We start from the raw sequence: 26,979 nt of genomic DNA, 5'->3' as shown, positions 1-26,979 counted from the left end.
CATTCGAAGTTTGGACCAGCCGTATGGTTGCGCCATTGGCCCAATTTGTACTCTCTACCTTTAACCCTAGAACGCATGACCATAAAAATCTACACTTTCACATACCTGGGGCCTTTTAGGCCCGTGTGCAAATAACATGGAATAACTCAAACAAAAATGACAAACAACTATATACCTGAGGAATACGTAGAGTTCCAAAATTCTAACTAAAGTAATCTTGCAGAAAATAGAAAACAATTAACAGGGCGGGCCTGCGAGGCCCCAGGTATGCGTTCTAGGGTTAAAGCATCGGCGGAGTGTATGGAAAACTGAATCTGCTCAGATCTTGCAATTATATTTTCAGTCTTGATGTATAAAGCAGATGACATACTGTAAGCAGATGTAAAGGATGTATATGAAAAATCATCTGGTGTTTTTGGATGAAAACAGATGATTTTGACCTGAACCTGGCCTTACTCTTCAGCAGCTTAAAATTAGAGATGAGCGGTGTTCGACTAGAACTGTTCGCCAATCTCAAATTCGAGCTGTTTTGGGCGGTGTTCGAGTTGTTCGACGAACCCGAACGATTTGCAAAAAATTCGGCTGTTCGAGGTTATGTTCGATAACTGTTCGTGCACCAAAAGCGTGTCCTGCATGTCTGGCGCTATTTAGAGCACCAATCATGCAGGGATTGTCTGCCACTCACTGTAATGCCACAGCCATGGTGGTTGTGGCATTACAGTGATTGCCCAAATCGATGGGAACAGTGCTCACAGTGAAACATGAAAAGCCGGCAATTCAGCAGCGGCATACACCGGTACCCGACAATTTAGAACAGAAAGAATAGAGAATCACACATAGATTAGATAGATAGAAACATGTCAGTCACACATATAAGAAGCACAGTGACAGTGTTGCTTACTGTACTTGTCATTTAGTGTAAAGGATTTATCAAAAAAAATAATAGTGTTTTCATGCACCGTCTCTTTAAAAAAGCCGGCCGGCAATTCAGCATCTGTACCCGACAATTTAGAATAGAAGGAATAGAGAATCACACATAGATTAGATAGATAGAAACATGTCAGCCACATATATACGAAGTACAGTGACAGTGTTGCTTACTGTACTTGTCATTTAGTGTAAAGGATTTATTAAAAAATATAATAGTGTTTTCGTGCACCGTCTCTTTAAAAAAGCCGGCCGGCAATTCAGCAGCGGTACCCGACAATTTATAACAGACAGAATAGAGCTTCACACATAGATTAGATAGATAGAAACATGTCAGTCACATATATATGAAGTACTGTGACAGTGTTGCTTACTGTACTTGTCATTTACTGCAAAGGATTTATTAAAAAAAATAATAGTGTTTTCATGCACCGTCTCTTTAAAAAAGCCGGCCGGCAATTCAGCATCTGTACCCGACAATTTATAACAGACAGAATAGAGCTTCACACATAGATTAGATAGATAGAAACATGTCAGTCACATATATAATAAGTACAGTGACAGTGTTGGTTACTGTACTTGTCATTTAGTATTAAAATAAAGGATTTATTATTAAAAAAAATTGGCGTGGGGTTCCCCGTAATTTTAGTCTCTAGCGGAGGTTAAGCAGACAGCTGGGGCAGATGTTTGAAGCCTGGGAAGGGGGTAATACCCACGGAGCTTCCCAGACTACTAATATCAGCCCCCAGCTGAATACCTAGCCTTTACTAGCTATTAAAATGGGGGACCCCCCAAAAAAATGACGTGGGGTCCCCCCTAATTTAATAGCTAGCAAAGGCTAGGCAGACAGCTGGGGGCTGATATTAATAGCCCAGGAAGGGAACCATGAATATTGGCCCCCTCCCAGGCTAGAAACACCAGCCGTCAGCCGCCCCAGAAATGGCGCATCCATAGGATGCGCCAATTCTGGCACTTAGCCTCGCTCTTCCACGCTGCCCTGGTGCGGTGGCAGGGGGTAATAGGGTTGGGGTTGATGTCAGCTTATAATGCCAGCTGACATCAAGCCCAGGTTAGTAATGGAGAGGCGTCTATAAGACACCCCCATTACTAACCCCATAGTCAAAGTTAAAAGAAAACACAAACACCCAGAATAAAGTCCTTTAATTGAAATAAAGACACATTCCTTTATTGTTCTAAATTAAACCATACTTACCGTCACGCCCATTCCAGCTGAAGCCAACGATCTCCTGCAATAAAAGAAAAATAATAAAGTAACCTCATCCTTACCTTTCCATGGTTCCCACGACAGCTTCAGCTCTGCTACATCGAGATAACAGGCTGGACCGCAGCAGAACGCTGCCATCCAGCCTGTCATCCCGCAGACACTGAGAAGCGCAGGCATGCTTGCGCTCTGCAGTGTCTGGCTGTGACGGCATAAAGATGAGACGAGTTCATGTCCAATGAACTCGGCGCACCTCATGCACGTCACTGACAGCGTGGGAGAATTCTCCTGCACTCAGCACTTCAGCGTGAGAATTCTCCCACGCTGTCAGTGACGTGCATGAGGTCAGCTGAGTTCATTGGACATGAATGAGCTCACCTCATGCACGTCACTGACAGCGTGGGAGAATTCTCCTGCACTCAGCGCTTCAGCGTGAGAATTTTCCCACGCTGTCAGTGACGTGCATGAGGTGAGCTCATTCATGTCCAATGAACTCAGCTGACCTCATGTACGTCACTGACAGCGTGGGAGAATTTTCACGCTGAAGTGCTGAGTGCAGGAGAATTCTCCCACGCTGTCAGTGACGTGCATGAGGTGCGCCGAGTTCATTGGACATGAGCTTGTCTCATCTTTATGCCGTCACAGCGAGACACTGAGGAGCGCAAGCATGCCTGCGCTTCTGAGTGTCCGCGGGATGACAGGCTGGATGGCAGCGTTCTGCTGCGGTCCAGCCTGTCATCTCGATGTAGCAGAGCTGAAGCTGTCGTGGGAACCATGGAAAGGTAAGGATGAGGTTGCTTTATTATTTTACTTTTATTGCAGAAGACATTGGCTTCAGCTGGAATGGGCGTGACGGTAAGTATGGTTTAATTTAGAACAATAAAGAATTGTGTGTTTATTTCAATTAAAGGACTTTATTCTGGGTGTTGTGTTTTTTTAAATACTTTACTAGAAATTCATGGTGGTCATGTCTAATATTGGCGTGACCCCATGAATTTCGGGCTTAGGGCCAGCTGATAATGCCAAGCTGGCCTTAACCCCTTTATTACCCAGTGAGCCACCGCACCAGGGCCCTGGATGAGTTGGGTACAGCGCCAGAAGATGGCGCTTCTATGAACGCGCCATTTTCCGGGGCGGCTGCGGACTGCAATATGCAGCGGGTGGGGTCCAGAAAGCTTGGGCCTCCCTTCGCTGCAGATTCCAGCTCCCAGCTGCATAGTTGTACCTGGCTGGGCACAAAAATAGGGCGAAGCCCCACGCATTTTTTTTTTAAATTATTTCATGAAATTCATTGAATAATTAAGAAAAAAAGGGCTTCCCTATATTGTTGTGTCCAACCAGGTACAAATAGGCAGCTGGTGGTTGGGGGCAGCCCGTCCCTGCCTGCTGTACCTGGCTGGACACAAATATAGTGCGAAGCCCCACGTCAATTTTTTTTTAATTATTTCATGAAATAATTTTTTTAAAAAAGGGCTTCCCTATATTGTTGTGTCTGGCCAGGTACAAATAGGCAGCTGGTGGTTGGGGGCAGCCCGTTCCTGCCTGCTGTACCTGACTGGACACAAATATAGGGCGAAGCCCCACGTCAATTTTTTTTAAATTATTTCAGGAAATTCATGAAATAATGAAAAAAAAATTGATGTGGGGCTTCGCCCTATATTTGTGTCCAGCCAGGTACAGCAGGCAGGAACGGGCTGCTCCCAACCACCAGCTGCCTATTTGTACCTAGCCGGACACAACAATATAGGGAAGCCCTTTTTTTCTTAATTATTCCATGAATTTCATGAATTTAAAAAAAAAATACGTGGAGCTTCGCCCTATTTTTGTGTCCAGCCAGGTACAACTAGGCAGCTGGGGGCTGGAATCTGCAGCGCAGGGAGGCCCAAGCTTTCTGGGCCCCACCCGCTGCAAATTGCAGTCCGCAGCCGCCCCGGAAAATGGCGCGTTCATAGAAGCGCCATCTTCTGGCGCTGTACCCAACTCATCCAGGGCCCTGGTGCGGTGGCTCACTGGGTAATAAAGGGGTTAGGGCCAGCTTGGCATTATCAGCTGGCCCTAAGCCCGAAATTCATGGGGTCACGCCAATATTAGACATGACCACCATGAATTTCTAGTAAAGTATTTAAAAAAAACACAAACACCCAGAAAAAAGTCCTTTAATTGAAATAAACACACAATTCTTTATTGTTCTAAATTAAACCATACTTACCATCACACCCATTCCAGCTGAAACCAACGATCTCCTGCAATAAAAGTAAAATAATAAAGCAACATCATCCTTACCTTTCCATGGCTCCCACGACAGCTTCAGCTCTGCTACATCGAGATGACAGGCTGGACCGCAGCAGAACGCTGCCATCCAGCCTGTCATCCCGCAGACACTGAGAAGCGCAGGCATGCTTGCGCTACTCAGTGTCTGGCTGTGACGGCATCCAGATGAGCCGAGGTCATGTCCAATGAACTCGGCTCACCTCATGCACGTCACTGACAGCGTGGGAAAATTCTCACGCTGAAGCGCTGAGTGCAGGAGAATTTTCCCACGCTGTCAGTGACGTACATGAGGTGAGCCGAGTTCATTGTCGGCTCATCTGGATGCCGTCACAGTCAGACACTGAGGAGCGCAAGCATGCCTGCGCTTCTCAGTGTGTGCGGCATGGCAAGCTGGATGGCAGCGTTCTGCTGCGGTCCAGCCTGTCATCTCGATGTAGCAGAGCTGGAGCTGTCCTGGGAACCATGGAAAGGTAAGGATGAGGTTGCTTTATTATTTTTTCTTTTATTGCAGGAGATCGTTGGCTTCAGCTGGAATGGGCGTGATGGTAAGTATGGTTTAATTTAGAACAATAAAGAATTGTGTCTTTATTTCAATTAAAGGACTTTATTCTGGGTGTTTGTGTTTTTTTTTTTAACTTTGACTATGGGGTTAGTAATGGGGGTGTCTTATAGACGCCTCTCCATTACTAACCTGGGCTTGATGTCAGCTGGCATTATAAGCTGACATCAACCCCATCCCTATTACCCCCTGCCACCGCACCAGGGCAGCGTGGAAGAGCGAGGCTAAGTGCCAGAATTGGCGCATCCTATGAATGCGCCATTTCTGGGGCGGCTGACGGCTGGTGTTTCTAGCCTGGGAGGGGGCCAATATTCATGGCTCCCTTCCTGGGCTATTAATATCAGCCCCCAGCTGTCTGCCTAGCCTTTGCTAGCTATTAAATTAGGGGGGACCCCACGTCATTTTTTTGGGGGGTCCCCCATTTTAATAGCTAGTAAAGGCTAGGTATTCAGCTGGGGGCTGATATTAGTAGCCTGGGAAGCTCCGTGGGTATTACCCCCTTCCCAGGCTTCAAACATCTGCCCCAGCTGTCTGCTTAACCTCCGCTAGAGACTAAAATTACGGGGAACCCCACGCCAATTTTTTTTAATAATAAATCCTTTATTTTAATACTAAATGACAAGTACAGTAACCAACACTGTCACTGTACTTATTATATATGTGACTGACATGTTTCTATCTATCTAATCTATGTGTGAAGCTCTATTCTGTCTGTTATAAATTGTCGGGTACAGATGCTGAATTGCCGGCCGGCTTTTTTAAAGAGACGGTGCATGAAAACACTATTATTTTTTTTAATAAATCCTTTGCAGTAAATGACAAGTACAGTAAGCAACACTGTCACAGTACTTCATATATATGTGACTGACATATTTCTATCTATCTAATCTATGTGTGAAGCTCTATTCTGTCTGTTATAAATTGTCGGGTACAGATGCTGAATTGCCGGCCGGCTTTTTTAAAGAGACGGTGCACGAAAACACTATTATATTTTTTAATAAATCCTTTACACTAAATGACAAGTACAGTAAGCAACACTGTCACTGTACTTCGTATATATGTGGCTGACATGTTTCTATCTATCTAATCTATGTGTGATTCTCTATTCCTTCTATTCTAAATTGTCGGGTACAGATGCTGAATTGCCAGCCGGCTTTTTTAAAGAGACGGTGCATGAAAACACTATTATTTTTTTAAATAAATTCTTTGCAGTAAATGACAAGTACAGTAAGCAACACTGTCACAGTACTTCATATATATGTGACTGACATATTTCTATCTATCTAATCTATGTGTGAAGCTCTATTCTGTCTGTTATAAATTGTCGGGTACCGCTGCTGAATTGCCGGCCGGCTTTTTTAAAGAGACAGTGCATGAAAACACTATTATATTTTTTAATAAATCCTTTACACTAAATGACAAGTACAGTAACCAACACTGTCACTGTACTTCATATATATGTGACTGACATGTTTCTATCTATCTAATCTATGTGTGATGCTCTATTCCTTCATGTCTAAATTGTCGGGTACCGGTGTATGCCGCTGCTGAATTGCCGGCCGACTTTTTTAAAGAAAGCGTCTTCTGAGCAGTTTGTCAGCTTTTGGACACCTTTGAAGGTGTTTTCTATGTGTTTCTATGTGTTTTTGTTTGCCTGCCATTGGTTTTAACGGTGTTCGACGGTGTTCTAAGGTGTTCGACGAACAGTTCAACGAACAGTTCCTCGAACATCCCGGTGTTCGACGAACCGAACCGAACCCGAACACTACGGGGGTGGCTCAACACTACTTAAAATACCTTTTCTTCAGTGCTGTTGCTTCATGTACTAACTTTATTAGTTGATGCTTCTCCTTAGAAGAAGCCATACTTAATTGTAGGATGCCTTGTAAGCTAGAATTCTATACACCAGTTTTGCTTTCTCAATAAAAAAAACAAACTACAGTATTGTAATGGGGCCAAAAATCACTAGAGCAGCGCTGCAAACTCTGCTGTATTCAGGAAAAGTGGAAAATCTGTTCATGTGAAACGCCTTTTCATGATAAGCTGGCCGTCCTTCTCACAGTACCAGACCTTTAAGGCTATGTTCACACATTGCGTTTTTGCTGCACTTTTTTTTTCTGCAGCAAAACCTGATCTCTTGCCAGGAGGTATGTTCAGGATTTTTTTTCCTTTTTTGCTTGTTTTTTTGGTGTGTTTTTTTTCACTGTCCTTTTGTCTCTTTATACATGTACATAAAGTTCAGTGAAAAAAAAAAAAATTCATTCTGGTTTTGGCACAAAAAATGCTGAAAAACCTGACACCGGCGTTTTTTCAGAGTGTTTTTCACCACTCATTACTTCCAATGGGTGAAAAAAACGCAGAAAAAAAACGCTGAAAGAAGTGACCTGCTCTATTTTGCAAAAAAAAAAAACATGCAAAGCACAAAATCCTAAACAAAAAAAAGCCCAAGATGTGTGCATGAGATTTCTGGAATCTCATAGACGTTGCTGGTACTGCAAAACACAGCTGAAAATTTGCATAAAAAATGCTGAATAAAACATGATGTGTGAACATAGCCTAACCCCTTCCTGACCTGGCCATTTTCCGTTTTTACATTTTTGTTTTTTCCTCACCTTCTTCCAAGAGCCATAACTTTTTTTTAGTCTTCTGTCAATATAGACGTAAAGGGCTTGTGTTTTTTTGCTGGATGAGTTGTACTTTTGAATGACACCATTCATTATGTCAGATGTAGTGTCTACAGCTCCCAACCATCCCATATTCTGCGGGTCTGTCCCGATTTCAGGGCACAGTCCCGCTTTCCCTCACATCTCAGCTGTTCTCCTGGCTTCTATTTATACTCACCTCTCTGATGTTGGGGTGTAGCTCATTCTCCTCCGGGGGGAGGCAGCTCACTGGTCAGTGAATTAATTAAATTATATTACTCACCTCTTCGTTCTCCTGTGACCGCATTTGCCCGGGACTTCAACCAGTAACTCAGTATCCAGAGGCTGAAGCTATAACCATTGAGCTACAGCTCTCAATGGTGACCATAGAAGGATTTAGTTAAAGAAGTTGGCCACAACTTTTTATTATGCTCCCAGTGTATCCCCCCCCCGGGGCCCATAAGTGTCTTTATAATTACCTTCTGCTGCAGGTTCTGCCTGTGAGCGGCGCTATTGCTGGCCGCTCACAGGCATCACGTGACCCTGCGCTGACGTCACGACAAGTGAGGCGTGACTGAGCACTGGTGTCCCCGCGGTGACTGCTGGGTTGTGGACGGGGTTTCCAGCATCCACTGCGCGCTTTCCCAATGAATGAGGACAGGGAGAGCGCGTGGTGGATGCCAGGTGTGACGTGTGGGGTAACTCCGCCCACAACTCAGCATCCACCGGTGGAACGCAGAAAAGGGACCCTCGGCTGCAGCCTGGACTTGTCGTAACGTCAGCGGATGTCAGAGCGGGCTGCAGCTGGGGGTCACGTGATGCCTGTGAGCGGTCAGTGATAGCGCCGCTCACAGGCAGTAACTGCAACAGAAGGTATTTACAAAAACACTTATGGGCCCCAGGGGGATACATTGGGGAGGGGACAGTAAGTAGTGGACAACCCCTTTAACTTGACTCTACAATGCAGTCAATGCATCCAAAAGGAGCTCATATACAGTTAGGTCCAAAAATATTTGGACAGTGATACAAGTTTTGGCATTTTAGTTGTTTACCAAAAAGTATTCAAGTTACAGTTATATAATCAGAATGGGCTTAAAGTACAGACTTTAATTTGAGGGTATTCACATCCTAATTGGAGTTAGGAAAAAGGGTTTAGGAATTACAGCTTTTTAATATGTAGTTGCCTCTTTTTAAAAGGACCAAAAGTAACTGGACAATAATCCCAAAAGCTCCTTAATGGGCTGCATGGGTTATTCCCTCATTAATCCATCATCAATTAAGCAGGTAAATGTCTAGAGCTGATTCTAGGTGTTGTATCTGCATTTGGCAGATGATGCTGTGAATCCACAACATGCGGTCAAAAGAACTCTCAATAAAAGAAAAATAGAACATCATAAGGCTGAAAAAATGAAGAAATCAATCAGGGAGATGGCAGGAATCTAAGAAGTAACCAAATCAATGGTTTGGTACACTCTGCAAAAAAGAGGGCACTGGTGAGCTTGGGAACTCCAAAAGGCCTGGACATCCACAGAAGACAACAGTGGTGGATGATCGCAAAATCCTTTCCATGGTGAAGAAAACGCTTTCACTACATCCACCCAAGTGAAGAATACTGTCCTGGTAGTAGGTGTTTCAGTATCTAAGTCTACCATAAAGAGATGTCTTCATGAGAGCAAATATAAAGGGTTCATCACAAGGTGCAAACCATTAATCAGCCTTATAAATAGGCCAGATTAGACGTTATAAAAAAAAACATCTAAAGAAGCCAGCCCAGTTTGGTAAAGCATTTTTTGGACAGAAAAAACTAAGATCAACCTGTACCAGAATGATGGGAAAAAGAAAGTGTGGAGAAGACTTGGAACGGCTCAAGATCCAAAGCACACCGCATCCTCTGTAAAACATGGTGGAGACAGTGTGATAGAATGGGCATGCATGGCTTCCAATGGCGCTGGGTTACTAGTGTTTATTGATGATGTGACCAAAGACAAAAGCAGCCAGATGATTCCTGCAGTGTACAGGGCCATACTTTCTGCTCAGATTCAACCAAATGCAGCAAGGTTGATTGGACGACGCTTCACAGTACAGATGGACAATGACCCAAAATATACTGCAAATGCAGCCCAGGGGATTTTTAAGGCACAGAAGTGCAATATTCTGCAATGGTCGAGTCAATCGACAGATCTCAACCACATCGGGCATGCATGTCACATGCTTATGACAAATCTTTAGGCAGAAAGACCCATAAACAAACAACAGAAGTCTGCTGGAGTAAAGGCCTGGCAAAGCATCACAAAGGTCAAAACCCCACATTTGGTGACGTCCATGGCTTCCAGACTTAAGGCAGTCATTGCCACCAAAGGATTCTCTACAAAGTATTAAAAATGAACATTTTATTTATGGTAAAGATAATTTGTCCAATTACTTTTGAGCTCCTAAAATAAGGAGGCTTTGTAGAAAAATGATTGCAATTCCTAAATGTTTCACTAAATACTTTTGTGCAACCTCTTTAATTAAACTAGAAAGTCTACAATTGAATTGCATATCAGTTGTTTAATTTTAAATCAAACGTAGTGGCATGCAGAGCCCAAATCATGACGATACGGTCAATGTCCAAATATTTCTGGACCTAACTCTAAGTGCATAGAAATACATTGTGTATAACAATGTATTTTTATGGTGCCTGTATACTGAGCAGAAGAAAATGGTTTTTTTTTGGTCCTATGAATAAAAGTAGTGAATTTATGAGCAATCCATTTTTTTTTTTTCTGTGAGTCCCTGGTCTTGAACCCAACCTCAAAACATTACTGACACAGACACTTTAACCTGCTGATCCTCCAGCTCTATAGAGAGCTGTGCTAGAATCCGATCCACTTGATCTGCACTGCAGGCTCTGCCTAGGCTAGAAATACACTGCTGTGTACAATGAATGGATTTTTATACATACATTGCACACAGCAGAATAAGATTTTTTTCATCCTGTAAAATTGCTAAAAAATAATAAAGAAAAACACTTGATAATGAAATAAATATTGTCATTTTTAATGAGTTTTGTAAAAAATAATGAACATCACAAATCAGCAAATAACATGGACATATTTGGTGTCCCTGTAATCGTAACGATCCGCACAACACAGCGATGAGATTATTTATGGGGATCAGTAAATGATGTAAAAAAAAATGGCGTCATTTATATTTTCTCTATGTTAAACTCATAAAAAATGTAACAAAACTGTAATGCTGAGGCTGTGTTCACACGTAGCGTAAATGCTGCGTTCTTTCTGCTTCTTTTTTTCTGCAGGTGTTCGCACCACACGAGGCAATAACCATCTTCTCTGATTATTGTGTGTTGCTGCGTTTCTTTTAGGCGTTTTCTCGCTTATTTGATGTGATTTTGGGGAAGATATGAAGCAGAGTTTTTAATAGTGCAGAAAAGCTTTGATTCTTCACTTAAAAATGAAGCGGCGCTTTTTTTCCTCAATCGTTTTTTTTCAGAAGAAGCCGAGGAGAAAATGCTCCAAAACCGGAGAGTAGTGATGAGCGAGCGTGTATTGTTAACCCTTTCGCTGCTCGCAGAGTATTTTCGGCGTGTTTGGCATCTACGTTTGAGTTGCAACGGCTGCATATGTGTGGCAGCACTAACATAAAGGCCGAGTGTGCTTGCCTACGGGGGAGGAAAGATAATGGTTAATGGGCATAGATTGGGTGTGGCCAGGGGCGTGGCCAAAAGTTGCTGCGGTGCGCTACGCACGCCACATTATTTGTCCCTCTTTCTGTTCTGGGCGGTATGGTAGTGTCCCTGACTTTGAAGCGGGCACGCACTCTGAGCCCGCATCTTTCCTGGCTGATGATGGCTGATTTAATCAGTCTTCTTCGAACAGCCGTGGGTGGAACGTCCATGGCTGTTAACCTGTTACATGCTGCTGTCAATCTTTAACACATGGCGGCAGGGAGGCGGGTTATTCCTCGCGCCCATAGGCGTGCCTGTGATATGATGGGTTGCCATGACAGCTGGAAGACTGCTGAAGACCCCTGTGCTTGTCATAATAATTCTCCTGTGAAAGCCAGTGTGCCCTGATGCACTGCTATGTAGGGCACAAGCGATCGGATGATCACAGCTTCATGCTCCCTAAGGGGACTAAGAAATACAGTAAAAAGTGCAAAAAAAAAATGCTTTCACTTGTTTTCAATTTTCAGTGTAAGGAACTGGGTGAGGGCTTATTTTTTTGTGCCCTGGGCTGACATTCTTATTGATACCATTGTGGGGCAGATATGATGTTTTGATGCCTCCCCTCCCCCTACAGATTTGAATCCTTAAACCTATCAGGAACTTTAGTATCTAAGGCAAACAGTAATGTCAATATTATCAGTCTCTAAAAAATGTATTAAAACTTTATTATTTTTTTCCTCAAGAAAAAAAATAAGTCTGTTTCCCATAGCAACCAATCACAGTGCAGATTTCATCCCCCCTCCCCACCACACAGCACTTTATGAAAAAAATAAAAGCTCTACTCTGATTGGTTGCTATAGGCAACCAGACAAGTTTTTATTTCTCCTTTGTCAAGACGAGTTTCGATTGGCCCGTTCATGCATTGTTCTTCACTGAGAAGGAAACCGCACGCACAACGCGCCCGCAGCTGTCCCAGCCGCACGTCGCCCACAGGATACAGTAGTGACGTCATACGCGTCACGCGCGCACTCGCTGTCCTTCCGCAGCAGTTTAGAGGAGGAATGGCTGCGCCGTGCCCGCGCATTACGTCATCGCGTCTATGGTGTGCGGCTGTCGGGAGCGCGCCTCAGTCCCTCCCTGCTCCCTTTCCTCCTCCTTCTCACGGTTTCCCTCACTTCCGCCTCACTAATGGCTCAGACGGCGGCCGCAGTGTACGGGGCGAAAGTCGGTTGATTATTTACTACTGCGCGGGCTGCCCTGTGTTTTGTGCTGTACGTGGACGTCGGTACTGAGGTAAGGACATGCTGAAGACACATAGGTGAAGGGTGGCGGCTGCTGGTGGGAGCAGAGTCTGCTGCCAAGGGTGAGATCATGGGCAGGAGGGAGCTGCTGGGCTCCGCACGGGGGGGGGGGGGGGCAGGAGGGAGCTGCTGGGCTCCGCACGGGGGGGGGCAGGAGGGAGCTGCTGGGCTCCGCACGGAGGGGGGGGCAGGAGGGAGCTGCTGGGCTCCGCACGGAGGGGGGGGCAGGAGGGAGCTGCTGGGCTCCGCACGGAGGGGGGGGCAGGAGGGAGCTGCTGGGCTCCGCACGGAGGGGGGGGGCAGGAGGGAGCCGCCGCTGCTGGGCTCCGCACGGGGGAGGGGGGCAGGAGGGAGCCGCCGCTGCTGGGCTCCGCACCGGGGGGCAGGAGGGAGCCGCCGCTGCTGGGCTCCGCACGGGGGAGGGGGGCAGGAGGGAGCCGCCGCTGCTGGGCTCCGCACGGAGGGGGGGGCAGGAGGGAGCCGCCGCTGCTGGGCTCCGCACCGGGGGGCAGGAGGGAGCCGCCGCTGCTGGGCTCCGCACCGGGGGGCAGGAGGGAGCCGCCGCTGCTGGGCTCCGCACGGGGGGGCAGGAGGGAGCCGCCGCTGCTGGGCTCCGCACGGGGGGGCAGGAGGGAGCCGCCGCTGCTGGGCTCCGCACGGGGGGGCAGGAGGGAGCCGCCGCTGCTGGGCTCCGCACGGGGGGGCGGGCAGGAGGGAGCTGCTGGGCTCCGCACCGGGGGGGCAGGAGGGAGCCGCCGCTGCTGGGCTCCGCACCGGGGGGGCAGGAGGGAGCCGCCGCTGCTGGGCTCCGCACGGGGGGGCAGGAGGGATCCGCCGCTGCTGGGCTCCGCACGGGGGGGGGGGCAGGAGGGAGCTGCTGGGCTCCGCACGGGGGGGGGGCAGGAGGGAGCTGCTGGGCTCCGCACGGAGGGGGGGCAGGAGGGAGCTGCTGGGCTCCGCACCGGGGGGGGCAGGAGGGAGCCGCCGCTGCTGGGCTCCGCACGGGGGGGCAGGAGGGAGCCGCCGCTGCTGGGCTCCGCACGGGGGGGCAGGAGGGAGCCGCCGCTGCTGGGCTCCGCACGGGGGGGCAGCAGGGAGCGCCGCTGGGCTCCGCACGGGTGGGGGGGGGGTCAGGAGGGAGCCGCTGCTGCTGGGCTCCGTACGGGGGGGTAGGAGGGAGCGCTTCTGCTGCTGGGCTCCGCACGGGGGGGGCAGGAGGGAGCCGCTGCTGCTGGGCTCCGCACGGGGGAGGGGGGCAGGAGGGAGCCGCCGCTGCTGGGCTCCGCACGGGGGAGGGGGGCAGGAGGGAGCCGCCGCTGCTGGGCTCCGCAGGGGGGAGCCGGGCAGGAGGGAGCCGCTGCTGCTGGGCTCCGCACGGGGGGGTAGGAGGGGGCCGCCGCTGCTGGGCTCCGCACCGGGGGGCAGGAGGGAGCCGCCGCTGCTGGGCTCCGCACGGGGGGGCAGGAGGGAGCCGCCGCTGCTGGGCTCCGCACGGGGGGGCAGGAGGGATCCGCCGCTGCTGGGCTCCGCACGGGGGGGGGCAGCAGGGAGCGCCGCTGGGCTCCGCACGGGTGGGGGGGGGGTCAGGAGGGAGCCGCTGCTGCTGGGCTCCGTACGGGGGGGTAGGAGGGAGCGCTTCTGCTGCTGGGCTCCGTACGGGGGGGTAGGAGGGAGCGCTTCTGCTGCTGGGCTCCGCACGGGGGGGTAGGAGGGAGCGCTTCTGCTGCTGGGCTCCGCACGGGGGGGGCAGGAGGGAGCCGCTGCTGCTGGGCTCCGCACGGGGGAGGGGGGCAGGAGGGAGCCGCCGCTGCTGGGCTCCGCACGGGGGAGGGGGGCAGGAGGGAGCCGCCGCTGCTGGGCTCCGCAGGGGGGAGCCGGGCAGGAGGGAGCCGCCGCTGCTGGGCTCCGCACGGGGGGGTAGGAGGGGGCCGCTGCTGCTGGGCTCCGCACGGGGGGGCAGGAGGGAGCCGCTGCTGGGCTCCGCACGGGGGGGCAGGAGGGAGCCGCCGCTGCTGCTGGGCTCTTCACCGGGGGCAGGAGGGAGCCGCCGCTGCTGCTGGGCTCTTCACCGGGGGCAGGAGGGAGCCGCCGCTGCTGCTGGGCTCTTCACCGGGGGCAGGAGGGAGCCGCCGCTGCTGCTGGGTTCTTCACCGGGGGCAGGAGGGAGCCGCCGCGCGCCAGATGGGGTAGAAGTCTATGGGAAATTAGTTAATGACTGGTGCCCGTGGATGCCAATGGGACTTTGCTTTGCTGCCATGGTAGCTGACAGCTGTAACTGGGGGCACAGAGCAGTTGGGTGCCCACAGCAGCGCCCCCCCCTCCCATATGATGTGAACCCACCGGCTGCCCTGGAGGGTGGGCATGGAGCTGTGCCAGGGATGTATGAGATGTGAACCCATCAGCTGCCCGGGACGGTGGGCACAGAGCTGTTCCTGGGACATTTGAGATGTGAACTCACTGGCTGCCCCGGAGGGTGGGTACAGAGCTGTGTCAGGGTGGTATGAGATATGAACCCACTGGCTGCCCTGGAGGGTGGGTACAGAGCTGTGTTAGGGACGTATATGTGAACCCACCGGCTGCCCGAGAGGGTCGGCACGGAGCTGTGCCAGGAACGTATAAGACGTGAAGCCACCGGCTGCCCGGGATGGTGGGCATGGAGCTGTGCTAGGGATGTATGAGACGTGAACCCACTGGCAGCCTGAGAGGATGGGTGCGGAGAAGTGCCAGGGACATATGACTTGTAAACCCACGGGCTGCCCGAGAGGGTGTTCATTGAGCTGTGCCAACTCTGCCTCCTGACTGGCAGATGTACCAGGGATTTTTACTTTTTTTTTTTTTAATATTTGCCCAAAAGTAAAAAATGATCTGAAATGAAGCAATAAGCATTAATGACTATTTTAATCCCCAGATGCCGCTCTTGGTACCAATTGTGTGTTAATCGTCTGACCGCTGCAGCCAGTCATTGGTGATGTTTACATGTACGGCACATGATCACAGAGACCAGTGATTGGCTGCAGTGTTTAGGCAATTGTATTTATCGTTTCTGGGAACCGGGCGGGACATGAAAGTGCCAGCAGAGCAATGATGCAGGATTTTAAATTTCCAAGAACAGAAAACCCCTTTAAATTGTGTGCTGGTTAGATGCCTGCTGCTGACTGCCAGTATATGCACTGCCCCAGACTGGGGGAGATGTTTAGTCAGTAGCCTAAAGGTGGCCGTACACTTTAGGTGGTTGTTGAGTGGTCGCTATCTTTCTGACCTCCCCCATACACAGAAATGCTTCACTCGGCCATGGAGGCTTGTGCTGGATATAGTGAGAGGGGGGTGACACCGCTGCCAGGCACAGCTTATCTAAAAGAAGGAGCTGGTTAAGATCTAACATGCCCCCAATTCTTCTTGCCCCCTGACTTATACTGTTGGAGGAGAGTTGGGACCACCGACGTCCACCTACGGATCCTAATAAACACATGCTGCAGATAACACAACATGTTGAATATTTGTACTTTATATTAGACTCCTAGGAGCCTGTTTGTACTGTGCCGGCTGAACACATGCAGCTGCCACAGATGGCACTTTGTGAGCCTGAAATGCATCTGCTTTAGTTTGCTGCAGACCTGCGCTGTCACAGCTGCTGGAGAGAAGATACATGGCTGCAGCTGTGTCACTGAGCGGGCACTTCCTGCTATATTGGGGGGAACTTTATCTTTTATCATTGTGTAAGTTACTTCTGCAGCTTGTGGCCTCCAGCTGTTGTAAAACTGCACCTTTCATCATGTCGTGCAGCGCTCCCATCAGTAGTAGTCTGCTATCTGTGAGGAAACTAGAACTCCCAGCGTGTTTTGGCTTTTGCTGCAAACTACCGCTCTGCTCTATACACCAGCGCTTGCTTCACGTCTGTCGCATGGATTGTAATGAGATTTATTCATCAAAGATTCTGTGCTGTCTGCAGTGTTACCCCTTCTTCTGTATCATTAACACTAGCTGTAATCACTGTTTAGGACCTGACGACAGCTGGACGACAACCCCCACCAGAGATGTAATGTCATCCATACTGGATGTCACCATTTAAAAAAACAAGCAAAAAAAAAACATGTACCCATGAGACACAGGCGGACAATGATGTATTTATTAGTGAGATTCTTTTTCAGCTTTAATGGGGTTTCCAGGTGGGATTGTAAGATTCTGTCATTGTCATACAGACATAAGTGTTTAAAAAGCAAATGTGTTACCCATGACAGAACGGCAGCTGGGGGTCTGATGAATTGCTGCAGGAAAACTCCATTATTACTGTTCTCATAATTGTATTTTTACACCATGTCAGTGGAGGTCCTGGTAGCTGCCTTCTGTTTTTTCTTTTTTTGTAAATATATTAAAGGGACTGTCAGCACAGAATAACAGTTCAAACCAAGCAGAGGCGCTCGGTGGAGCCAATAATTTATATGCACCTACTTGCCTGCTTGTTTTCCCTCGATTTCCACCCTTCTCTGGCCCTAGGAAGCCAGAGCTGTCAATCAATTAAGGTGGTGGTGGAGATAAAGAGAAAACAAGCAGGTGGGAAGGTGTATATAAATGATTGGCAGAGCGGCGGGACTTAGTTTGAACAGTCGTTCTGTGCTGACAGTCCCTTTAATGGGGTTTTCCAAGATTTATTTTTTTCCCATAAGCCATATTCGCCTACCTTATGCTCATCCAGTTTTGACTCTCTGCCATAACCCCTGAACTTTGTTGACAGGATGCTGTGGTGATGTCATGCCTATAACGCATGTGACCGCTACAATCAATCATTGGTTATGGCACTATAGGCATCACAAGACTGCTGAGCCCAGTGACTGGCTGCAGACATCACATGCGCTGTGTTCGTGACATCTCCACTGCTGCCTATCAGCAAAGACAAGAGGTAGCGCTGGACCCTGGTGGATATAGTTATCTTTTTATTTTTACACTGAGCAAACCTATAGAATAGAAAGTAAATATTGACAACCCCTCAATGTGCTGGAATAGCTCCAGGCTGCTGGCATGTACAGGCCCTTATTTCCCCAGGCTGTTACTAGTCAGCATAACTTTTATTTTGCCAGTCGCAGTAGTGTAGGTGTTGCTATACGACCCCATTCACTTATAGAGCACCAGGATGTACCAGATGTGTGACAGCTGTCATGGCCATAGTCACTGTGTAGCAAGAGGCCACTATGCTTGTGTAGTAGATGCCACCATTCCTGATTTTACTCTACAGCAATGCTCTCTGCCACCATACTTTGCAGAAATTGCAGTGCGGCCACTTTCACCAGTGCTATGTTGCCTTCATTCTCAGAATCTGTAGGTTTATAATCTGATTATACAGCACTTGCTGATATATACGTTTGTTATAGGTGCCTTAATCAAGGCTTCATTTGCTTGACACACACATCGTTTCCTATGTCAGCATGTCATCAGTGTTGTGAGACTGTAGGATGCATGCGCAAGTAGCTGCTCCAGGCTAGCCTGGTGAATAGGTGATCATTTGTAATAACCCTTTAAGGGTATGCTCCCATTGCATCTCTTGGTCAAAAATGTCTGTTTTATAAGCAGAAGATGCTTCAGGAAACTTTCTTTCCTTTGTAAACCTGTAGCATCATTTGCTAGGGTTTTATTTTTTTTGTTCCCTGAGCTTTTTTTACGGCATTTCTTTGAGCTTTTTTCCAGTGATTTCTCCCCCCCCCCCCCCGAATAATTTTGTATTTTCATAATGAAAACGCAAACTTTAGGAACCCTGCAAAATAAACCAAAAACCTCTCTGCCATATTCCGGGCGTCTTTTTTAGCCTTCAGTTGACTTTCATTGTAAAATATTGAGTGCTTTCCTCTGAAGAATGGACGTAACTTTACTTTAACAGAGGCTCAACAAGGGAACAGGTCATTTTTTTTTTTTTTTTTTTTTTTACATAGGACTGAATGTTAATGTTTTTTTTACCTTTTTTTTTTTTTTTTTTGGAAAAAAAATGCAGGGGTAACACACTCTTAATCGGGGCTCCCCATATGAATAATAGAGAAGGCCCCATCCCTTTTCTACATCCTGTGTCCTGGAAGGGCTCCTTGTGACTTCATGCCGTCCTGCTGTACATTGTGACGCTGCAGATGTATTCTTATTGTAATGGAGGTTCCCTCCAGGTTGTGGTAATACGGTATTGTGTGCTTTACCTCTTCTGCAGCAGTCGCATAACGTTCCAAGTATTCACACCATTGTATGCGGCCGCTCTCCTCGGCTCAGGAAGGAACCTGTGTGCGCTCCTGGGTTAGCACAGACTGAACGTATTGTTTGCGCAGACTGTGAGAATCTGTGACTGTCTGCAGGGAAAATGTAGAAATGTGTAAATGTCCCGTCACATTGGTGGTCTCTGCAGCGTGTAATCTGCCCGCACAGTCGGGCTTCCTTCACAGCTCCTGCCACCTTTAGAATTAATTATTCTGGGTCCCAGTGGAAATAAATGTTTATTTTATGCGGGTTAGATCATGAGAAGAGAATGTAAGCCGAGAATGGGCAGGATGATGGAAGCACCGTCTGACTATGCTTTATGCTTGTCTGCTGCTCGTGGCTCGCTCTAGGGTAATATACGAGAGCGGCCATATAAAATACAGATACAATGCAGAACTACTGTAGTTTAGGACTGCTTTGTTTTGCTGACAACCGACACGGGAGTTCATCTCCTACCACCATTCACAAGGAAGTTTCCATTTTCTTCACTCCTGTCCATGGACTGTCCAGTATTGCTGTTTGACACTGTTCACTCGTGCCGAACTGTAATACCAGATGCGGCCCGTGATCAAAAGTGGCGCTCTTACTGAAAACGAGCAGCTATGATATTCTTAAGTAATTTAACGCTTTTAAATGTGTATATAAACAATGAAGAACAAAAAGGTCTTGCAGTCTGTGCTCTTATAATTTGCAGAGTCAGTTTGCACTTCCTCAACAACTAGGGGCCGCATCACGGCTAGGCCCACCTCAGACTTTGAGAAGCAGCACTCGAGACCTACTAAGTAGCCGCAAATTTTTTTTTTTTTGCAATGTAATCTGAGAGCAGCTTTATGTAGGGGCAGAGACACTGATTCCAGCGATGTATCACTGTGTTTGCTGGGTGCAAAAGTTGAACTAAAATCCCAGTTTTCTCTGCTGCAGATCTAGCAGTGTTATGAATGCTCAGCTGTATATAAATCCGCCAACACCACTGATAGGCAACTTTCTGTGTTGGGGGAGTGGTTGGACAAGGAGGCACGAGACGCCTAGTCCTGTAGTGATAACCTCCTGCAGATAAAACACTGATTTTATTGAAACAATACCACACAGCCCAGTAAGTGACACATTTGCTGGAATCAGGGTCCCGGTCCCTACGTCATGCAGCTCTTAGATTACATAGTAAATACTTGCTGACAGATTCCCTTTAGAGGGGTTTTCACTGATCCACATACTGATCTCTAGGGGGTCCTATTGTTGGTGCTCCCATTGATCGTGAGACCAGGGCTCCGACTTGCTACTGCTTTTGATAGTACAACACTTGGCTATCTCCAGCACTCTCATTGGCAATGAATGGAGCAATGGGACCTTTTCCAAGCCCCATTTTTGATATGGATAGGGGTACCAGGGAAGGTTGCTGCTTGTGCCCAGCCTTGTATGTACAGCATAGGTGATGTTCATTCCTTGCCACTTGCACAGATGCGTGGGTGGCAGCGCCGTGCACGCTGACGTGTGGAATAATCTCGCCTGCTAGTTGTGGAGATGCTGAGGCCTTTTTCCCGGTGTGTTGGCTTTGCCTGCGCTGGAGGCTCACGTTTATCACGACTCTGCAGCGGGGGATCTGGTGTCACTGACATGACGCTGCTCTGCGACTCGCTGCTTTTACTTTCATTTTCACAGTGTGATGTATTAGGCTTTATGTCGTTCCCCCTGTATCCCCCGTATTAATCCTCCACATTGATGGTATTGCTATGGCAACATTAACTGGAATTGCTTTAGCATTTGCTATATCACATGGTTCAGATGTAAAGTCATTGTCTGCAAATATATGTCCCCTCATCAGCTGGGGGAGTAAGGAATTTAGGGGATCGGAAGTAAATTTAGTTGTAAAACAGTAGTTGCCTTATCGTAGAACGTTGTATTCATTTACAGGGTTTACCATTACATTTATATTTTGTGGCTGCGTCCATTGGCTTGTATGTAGGAAATAGCGTCTAGCGTCAGTCCAGCACTAAAATGTAATTCTTGAGGATAAAATAGCATCACTGATAATCAGATCACTACAGGTCAATGAAGGCTCCTTGCTTTTGACTCTACAAAGTTGCCCAATTTCCGTTCCGATTAGCCGACTTGTGTAATGAAAGTTTGTCTCATACATTACTGTCTGCCCCCTTACATGCTCTTCCGCCGAGGGGGAGTGTTTAACAAAGCCGTGCATTGATTTTCTTGTCCAACTCTGCAGAAATAATGTGCGTCTGTGTTGCCAAATTCCTGCTGATGTCATGGAGTACATAATATGTGTATTTAACTGGTGGAGGGAAGCCTTCCAAAACTGCCCGTACAGGTGCGAATTTCCACCCGAAGATGCTGTCTTAGCGCTGAGCATAAAGGATAAGATTTCTTTTGATTATTTCAATCATTTGATAAATATGGTCGTTGTAGTTTTCAGTACTAAAAGTGCAGATTTCCTAAATCGGATTATTATACTGACCCCGTGCACCCGAAGTCTGAGGTATATGAGAAGCTTTATATATAGCAGCCTAAATGTCACCTAATGCAAAATATATTCCTTAGGTCACGGGGCAATGATTGGTATTCTGCATTTGTGGTGGCCAAATGCATTGTAGGGTGCAGTCTACGGCGCTTTCCTATACAAGTGAGGAAAAAAGGTATTTGGACATACCAGTGCAAGGCAGACCAGACACCACTCTCCTCCGTCAGGTGCATGGGGGCCTATGAAAGTTCCTGGCGCATACGTTGAAGACCTTTTTCATAGACCGGGTCTTATTAGCTGCAAAACAGCCATAATTGTGAGCAGAAATTCTGCAGCAAAATCTGTACCAAATGGTGTGCAGTTGAAATCTGCAGCAGAAATTAACGTGCTGTGCATTAAAAATCCACACCAAGGGTCAATTTGCACAGCAAGTGGATGAGAATTGTTGGAGTGTGTTTACATTTTGCATATTATTGGATTTTCTGCGCAGGTTTCCAGTAGGGTTAAAGATTGCGGTTACATATTTGTAGGTCATTTCTGATCTTTATAAACTCAGTTTGTTTTGCCTGCAGCTTCCTTCTTAAATTCTAGGGTATTTTCCAGGGTGTTGGACTAAACCACGATTTAATTGAAGACAAGAAGCAAGAACATTTATCTGCTCCCAGACTAAGCTGCTCCTTGACCTGATAAAAATGTTCCCTAGCATTACTCTCACTGTGAACTAAAAGGAGCCAAATGTTTTTTTCTAAAGCTTTTCCTAAGAAAAGGAAAAAAAATAAATAAATATATATATATATATATATATCATCCAATTTACTTCAATTTTATGATTTGACTTTTTTACTACTTTCCATGTACATTTAGGCTGAGCGTCCATGACAAATTTTTTTGTGAGTTTTTGACACTGCGTATCTTCGTTGTGTCAAATACATAATTCTAGCAAAATGGATGGGATTTATAGAAATCTCCTGCCCACTGTGCGTTATTTTACTCTGACCTGCGGTGTTTGTTTCAAATCTGCAACATGTGAATTTCTCTTGTGGGTAGGCTGAGTTTTCTGTGTGGATTTTTCCACAGAATTGCATTAGATGCGGAGAATCCACAGGTAAAAAATGCACAACAACGTGCAGAAAATCTGTAACATCAAAAACGTACTAAAAGCGCATTGTGGGAACGTAGTCTTAGGGGTATGTGCATACACCATCTTTTTCAGGCCGAAGTCCGGCCAGAGTCCCCCAGAAAAAGTGGTGCAAATCCACAACAATAAAGCAAAAAACAGTAATGCACAGCAATGTAAAAGCGACATTGCTGTGCATACGTTCAATCTTTTGTTATTTCTATTAATGTCTTCTTGGTTCGGTAACCTTGAAGCGGTTAAAAAAAAACTAACATGTTGACTCTTCGGGCGAGTTCATATGAAAGTTGCCTACTTTATTATTGTAGAAAGCATTGGTAAGAGTTGGTAAAACCATCAGCGAAACCGCTGACCCCTCCGCTGGCATCTTTTACCCTTATGGTCTTAAGTTTCGTCTTAAAGACATTGATTGACATACCCATGTTCAAATACACTACTCTAGTAAAGTATTCAGAATTAAAGGGATTTATTCACCATAGAAATGGGTTTAGGGGGATTAGGTTTCTCCTTTTGGAGACTACTAGCTTTTCTATAGGCCAGGTAATGATCACAGAAAGTGACGGCATATGGCTGGAAACTGCTATTCTTACCTGATACTCGAGGGTCTTAATAACAGATCCCCGGTGATCCTTTAAAATGAAGAAGCTGCAGCCCCAATATTTTCCTGGTATGAAGGGATCTGCTGGTTCCCAGTAACTGTGCTGGGCCCATGTGTCCAATACCCTCTGATCTTAATGTTATAGCTCTGATATTCTATAATGTTATAAAGTGGAAAGATCCCTTTTATTATAGGGGTTGGGCATTTGGCTAGTTCCCCAGAGGCTTCTCCCAATGATTGACAGGTTTTTACCTATACACACATATAGGAAGAGACCTGTCAGTCATGGAGAGTGGGGCGGAGAGATGCTTCTGGGGGACTGGCCTCTTGGACTAGTCCCTGGCTTGTACTTCGAAGTCTTTCTGTGAAACGCCGCAGTGTCACAAAATGTAACCTGGACGGCTCATTCCCGCTGAGAATGGTCGGACAGCATGAATCTCATGACAGGCTTCCCTTTACATGGCTGTCTGGGCTTGCCACAGTTCATCTATGGAGAATGACGTCGCTATGTAGGAATTTTAAAGATCAGCAGAGGCTGACGAGGCACAAAATGAACATTTCAGTCCCAGTGACAGTGGTGTCATTCAGCGTCTTCTCTCTTTGCGATGACTATGTGGGAGACAGAAATGTTTTCTAGGATTAAGCTCCTGTATATTGGGAAAATGACAATTTTGTTACTAGGGTTTAGGGATACACATGGATTAGGTGACTTAATCCATAGAATTACAAGCCATTTGGTAGATCTTTTTTTGTGTGTGTTGACACAGTGACCTATCTCCCGTCTCTGAGGAGAGCAATCTGTGTTGAGGGGCAGATTTCTATAGGGGGTACATCCTCTAGTTAGTAGAATCGAACAATGCCATGGATAAACCAGCCTTGGCAGACAAAGGGGCAATTGGTGTCTCACTAACGTTTGATTCTTTTCTTTTTCTGTAATATGTAGATTTTTTTATTAATAATTCCAGAGCCTTACATTTTTCAATTATTTGGGGTGTGCTTGGGTTAGCGGGTATCTTATGTTGTATTTTTGCAGTACTTTTACATTATAGTATACACATCCGAATTTGAGAAAACCTTTTCTGAGAGATCCTTTTTTCCCCTGTAGACAAAACCAAATTATAACATTTTGTCCATTTCTAAAAATATGTCCCTAAAACAGGTTCCAAGAACACTAACCACGAGGCGCTGTCTAATTAAAGAGAAGTCAATATATATTCTAAATGAGCATGGGCTATTTCCTTTTGCTCAGTATCTGTTTTTTCAGGAATGTTTGAGGCTGGTGGATATATTTTAAAGGGATTGTCCACTACTGGGACAACCCTTGATAGTTCCACAATGCAAAATAAAATAAATTTAAAGGTTTATTTTCATCTTTTTTTTTTTTTTTTTTTGTTTCATATGGATAGGTGCTAGTAACGCTTCCAAAGATTGACAGTAAGGGCCTATGCGGCATGGCTGAGCTGCTGGCTGACACTTTGCCACCTCTAATGTTGCAAGCAGAAGCCGCTTTGCCAGCCAGCTTCAAAGCAGCACTTGTAAAGTGTGTAGCAGAGGGCTTGCAAGCACTGCGCTCGTTGCCAAGGGAACCAGCCTCTTCTAATAGACTGGAAAGGTGGCAGTTAACCTTGGCAAGCTCCATGTACATAATAGCCACAAAATAAGCCCCTCTCCCCACACACAGTCACTGTAGAACCACATTGCAGTATTAGATGTAACTATGATATCTCAGAATTTCCTGCATGTGGTTTTAAACACTGTTTTACCATTTCTAGTTAAAGCAACTCTGGCACGTGTGGAGCTATTCACACTGAGCAGAACAGAAGGAGAAGATGCTGTGAGGGGCTGCAAGGACCCGATGAAGCCCTCCGACTGCCTGCTGACACATAGCTAGTTAAAGGCGCTCATCTATTTGTGTCCGTCCTGTTCTGAGCTCAGATAAAAATACATTCTGTGTATAAATGGCCTTTTCCTTTTCTGCTCCTTCATGTGTTGCAGCCACTTGTTTGCTTCTGTGAATGTCCGTTTATAGTGTTGGGTGGAAGTTTCCATCTGTCTGGCTTGCCAAGACTCAGGGAACATTTTAATCATGATTTTACTTAGCCGTTTGAGTGAAGCCTGCATAGAAGTTTGCATTGTATCTTATTTGCTTGTATTATGTTGTAGTTTAGGTATCCATGATCTCATTTGTGTAACACCAGAAAATGTTCCCCAGGAAAAAGGAAAACGAGCCTGTGCTGTCGTAATATCAGGTTATACACCACAATGCCGTGACATGGTCAGGGGGTATGATGGGGGGATGGCGTAGATGTGATGGGTGGAGGGCAAAGAGTTGGATGCCTTAACTATTTGTTTGCCTTGTTCACAATTACCTTCTGAAACCCGTTTGGATTTTCCTGGGCAAATGTAGTGTAAGATAATTGAGACCCATGTAGTTTTGTTAGGCTATGTTCACACATCAGGTTTTTTTTCAGTGGTTTTTGATGCGTTTTTTTATCCAATTTGCAGCTGCGTTTTGCAGTACCAGCAGAGTCTGAGATTCCAGAAATATCATGCACACATCATGGTGTTTTTTTTTATTCAGTATTTTGTGCTTTGCATGTTTTTTTGCAGAATAGAGCTTGTCACTTCTTTCAGCATTTTTTCAGCATTTTTTTCACCTATTGGAAGTAATGGGTGGTGAAAAAAACGCAAAAAAAAGCTGAAAAAAACGCACCAAAAACGCAGGTGTCAAGTTTTCAGCATTTTTTCAGCCTTTTTTGTGCCTAAACCAGAATGAGATTTTTTTTTTTTTTCACTGAACTTTATACACATGCATAACAGAGAAAAAAGGACAGTGAAAAAAAAACACACCCCAAAAAAAAGCAAGAAAACTGCAACAAAAATCCTGAGCAACCTCCTGGCAAGATATCAGGTTTTGCTGCAGAAAAATAACGCTGAAAAAACCATGATGTGTGAACATAACCTTATAGTGAAGCTGATGTCCTGTATTCAGACTGTAAATTCTACAGTAATTTGTTTTGAGTGATGGGATGTTTTTTTTTCATCCAGGACTCGTTTGTTTTTAACTCTTGGGCCTCATGCACATGATAGTGGTCTGTAAAGTCCACAGACCCGCTTTGGACTGCATGTGGTGCTATACAGTGCTACCTCAGGTGGTTTGGTTTGGTTTGCCCTTAGAAACCACACTGAGCTTTTTAGGGTTTATCTCATATTTAATAAATTAAGCAAGTTTGCAATTTATTAACCCCTTTTTTTTTTTTTTTTTTTTTTTTTTAGCTACATCTGTTCTTCTATCCTTTTTTTTTTTTAGTTTGTTTATTGTGTGAAGGGGACAACCTCTAATGTTGTATTGAGCTTGTGAGCTGTTCCCTGAATTTACCGCTCCTCCGATGTGCTGCGGGGTCCGGGCTTCCTCTTTATCGCTCCTCCGATGTGCTGCGGGGGCCGGGCTTCTGCTTTATGGAGTTTATCGCTCCTCCGATGTGCTGCGGGGGCCGGGCTTCTGCTTTACCGCTCCTCTGATGTGCTGCGGGGGCCGGGCTTCTGCTTTACCACTCCTCTGATGTGCTGCGGGGGCCGGGCTTCTGCTTTACCGCTCCTCTGATGTGCTGCGGGGGCCGGGCTTCTGCTTTACTGCTCCTCTGATGTGCTGCGGGGGCCGGGCTTCTGCTTTACCGCTCCTCTGATGTGCTGCGGGGGCCGGGCTTCTGTTTTACCGCTCCTCCGATGTGCTGCGGGGGCCAGGCTTCTGCTTTACCGCTCCTCTGATGTGCTGCGGGGGCCGGGCTTCTGCTTTACCGCTCCTCCGATGTGCTGCGGGGGCCGGGCTTCCGCTTTACCGCTCCTCCGATGTGCTGCGGGGGCCGGGCTTCCGCTTTACCGCTCCTCCGATGTGCTGCGGGGGCCGGGCTTCCGCTTTACCGCTCCTCCGATGTGCTGCGGGGGCCGGGCTTCCGCTT

At 46.9% G+C, this 26,979-nt stretch overlaps 1 protein-coding gene across 1 annotated transcript in view; it reads left to right on the top strand.

The window, feature by feature from the left end:
• The first annotated feature begins 12,409 nt into the window (after nucleotides 1-12,409).
• RNF19A (ring finger protein 19A, RBR E3 ubiquitin protein ligase) overlaps nucleotides 12,410-26,979 on the top strand; it is an 85,186-nt gene continuing 70,616 nt past the window's right edge. Inside the window, exon 1 of the mRNA XM_073679625.1 lies at nucleotides 12,410-12,581. The gene's annotated coding sequence lies outside the window, so the exon portion shown is untranslated. The remainder of the gene's footprint in view (nucleotides 12,582-26,979) is intronic.

This window comes from Phyllobates terribilis, unplaced genomic scaffold (assembly GCF_046119375.1).
Source record: "Phyllobates terribilis strain yellow unplaced genomic scaffold, ASM4611937v1 Scaffold_4__5_contigs__length_816908805, whole genome shotgun sequence".
Classification (NCBI taxonomy): Eukaryota; Metazoa; Chordata; class Amphibia; order Anura; family Dendrobatidae; genus Phyllobates; species Phyllobates terribilis.
This window is presented reverse-complemented; position numbering and strand designations above follow the sequence as displayed.